The sequence below is a fragment of the Carlito syrichta genome, unplaced genomic scaffold, assembly GCF_000164805.1.
Source record: "Carlito syrichta isolate Samal-C Ts95f unplaced genomic scaffold, Tarsius_syrichta-2.0.1 Scaffold111497, whole genome shotgun sequence".
In the NCBI taxonomy this organism is placed as follows: domain Eukaryota; kingdom Metazoa; phylum Chordata; class Mammalia; order Primates; family Tarsiidae; genus Carlito; species Carlito syrichta.
Genome location: NW_007055593.1, coordinates 17,906 through 21,026, shown reverse-complemented (window position 1 = coordinate 21,026; position 3,121 = coordinate 17,906).

Below are 3,121 nucleotides of genomic sequence, written 5' to 3'. Positions count from 1 at the left end.
CGAGGCTGCGGTGGCCGTGAGCGTGTCACTGCACTCCAGCCTGGGCGACAGAGTGAGACTCCGACTCAAAAAAAAAAAGAAGTGACATCCCCTGTGCAGATATAGGACAGGCGAGCAGAAGGTGGCGTGGCTCTGTGGAGAGCCCCTGACAAGCTCAAAACTAAAAGGTAGGGCACACAGACGGAGGGAAGGCCGGGTGCCCCGAGAAATTGAGACTTTGAAAAGGTGCAATCAACAAAGACGTTGTTGGTCGTGGCCAGAGCAAGAGTGAGAAGGCAGATTTCTGCCTGGAGGCGAAGATGTCAGGTTAACGTTGCCAGAGGAAGCCGAAGATGTCACCCTGAGTTTCTTCATTCTCCCTGAGGAAAAGCATGTCCAAACAGGGAACAGTTAAATAAAATATGGTTTAGGCCAGGCATGATGGCTCACACCTGTAATCCCAGTACCTTGGGAGGCTGAGGCCAGAGGATTGCCCAAGCCCAGAAATTTGAGACCAGCCTGGGCACCATAGCGAGACCTCGTCTCTACAAAAAAATGTAAGAATTAGCCGGGTGTGGTGGTGCACACCTGTAATTCCAACTGCTTGGGAGGCTGCTGCAGAAGGATCTCCTGAGCCCAGTAGGTCGAAGCTGCAGTGAGCCAGGATGGCGTCAAAGAAAAGGTAGAGAAAACCTATGCACCTAGCCGTTCAAAACAACTTGCAAATTCCAAGGTGTTAAACCTTTGCAGATATAATCGGGGGATCTCGCCAGAAAGCCATGGTGGAAAGGACAGGGCCACCAAGCTGGACAGCTGCAAATGCCCTGACAGTGCAGAAAAGAAGAAAAGGTAGGTTCTGGAAATTCTAGGTGGGTACATTTGAGGCGAATTCCCTCATTTTATTCTAGAATATAATATCAAACTGGGTTTGAGAACCACCTAGAAAAAGAAGTGGTGCTGTCACAAGAAAGAAGATATAGTGAACAAAATAAAAATGCCAACAATAATTTATCACGTACTTGCTTGGAAGGCCACTGGGAAAACTCCCTAGACCACAGTGTTCTTGTTTCTAGTCAGGCATCGGACGCCTCACGGTTGAGAGACAGCTGGGAAAGTCATGATCTCAGAGATTGCGCGGTCAGGTGGATTTGTTTAACCACTGGGCCCTTCGCCGCAGCTGGTTATTCAATTGATGCAGCTCCGGGAAAAGATGCTACTTCCATGCTACTGGACTGTTTGGTCAGCTCAGCCGGGATCAGTGTCCACCACACTCGCCAGATTTACAGACAGTACTGCTGTTGGGATGAAAAGCTAATATTTGGACATCAGAGTCAAACTTCTAAAATAACTTGAAACAGTGGCAGAAACCGGCAGGAGAAATTTTAAAGAAATAAGTGGAGTCCAGGAACGATGGCTCATGCCTGAAATTCCATTGCTTTGGGAGCCGAGGCAAGAGGATTGCTTTAGCTCAGGAGTTTGAGGCCAACCTGGACAACATAGTGAGACCTCATTTACACAAAAATGTTTTCTAAATATGGGTCAGGCATGGTGGCTCACACTTATAATCCCAGCACTTTGGGAGGCAGAGGTGAGAGGATTGCCTGAGCTCACAGGTTCGAGACCAGCCTGAGTAACTTGGCAAGACCTCATCTCTACAATAAATCAAAAAAATTATCTGGGCGTGGTGGCACGCCTGCAGTTCCAGGTAACAGGAATGCTGAGGTGGAAGGAAGGATCACCTGAGCCCAGCAGGTTGAAGCTGCAGTGGCCGTGAGCATGCCATTGCCGTCCAGCCTGGGTGACAAAGTGATACTCCTATTCAAAAAAAAAAAAAAGATAATTAAATGAAACATTTAATGTCTCACCACATTCATGCAGATGGAAACCCAGAACCTAACTATTTTTACAAACAAAATTGGTTTTGGTTGTTGTTGTTTTGAGTCTGAGTCTCACTCTGTCACCCAGGCTGGTGTGAAGTGGTATGCTCACAGCCACCATAGCCTCGACCTTCTGGGCTCAGGCGATCCTTCCACCTCAGCCTTCCAAGTAGCTGGAACTACAGGCGTGCACCACCACATCTGGATAATTTTTTGATTTACTTGTAGAGATGAAATCTCGCCAAGTTCCCCAGGCTGATCTTGAATCCTCTCGCCTCTTCCTCCCAAAGTGCTGAGATTACAGGCATGAGTCACTGCATCCAGCCTAACAACATTTTTTAATGGTTTTATTTATATCTATCTCTCTATTGAGTCAGGGTCTCTGTCGCACAGGCTGGAATGCAGTGGCATGATCACGGCTCACCATAGCCTCAACCTGGTAACTGGGACCATAGGCATGCACCACTATGCCAGTTAATTTTTTCGTAGGGATAAGGTCACACTACGTTGCCCAGACTAGTCTTGAACTCCTGGGCCCAAGCACCCCTCCTGCCCCGCTTCCTAACGTGCTGGGGTTACAGGCATGAGCCACTGCGTCCAGCCTGGATGGTGTTAATATACACTGAATTTTCCAGGAATGTAACATCCATATATATTGAGGAAAGATTGTAACTGTAATTTGTTTTGTTTGCACCTTCACCATGAGTCATTCACTATTTCAGACATGGATGCCCCTAGTGGTTTTGGGTTCACGGTAGCACATGCCCAAGTCAGCTGTTGCAACTGTGATTCTACAGAGAAGTACATCAGCCAGCTTTGCTATTTTGTTATTTCTTCTAGTTTGACAATTCCCAAGTATTTGCATATTGTAAAACAGATTATTTTGTTAAAATTACTTTCCAATTTTTTTGAGTTGGAGTCTCACTGTGTTGCCCAGGGTGGAGTGCAGTGGCACACTCATGGCCACCACAGCCTCAACCTGCTGGGGACAGGCAATCCTTCCACCTCAGCCTTCTAAGTAGCTGAAACCACAGGCGAGCACCACCACACCCAGCTAATTTTTTGATTTTTTGTAGAGTCGAGGTCTCACCAAGTTGCCCAAGCTGGTCTTGAACCCCTGGACTCAGGCAATCCTCTCGCCTTCACCTCCCAAAGTGCTGGGATTACAGGTGTGAGCTACCACGCCCAGCTTTTTAAAAATTTATTTAGCCGGGCTCGGTGGTCCAGCCTGTAATCCCACGCCTTTGGGAGGCTGAGGTGAGTGG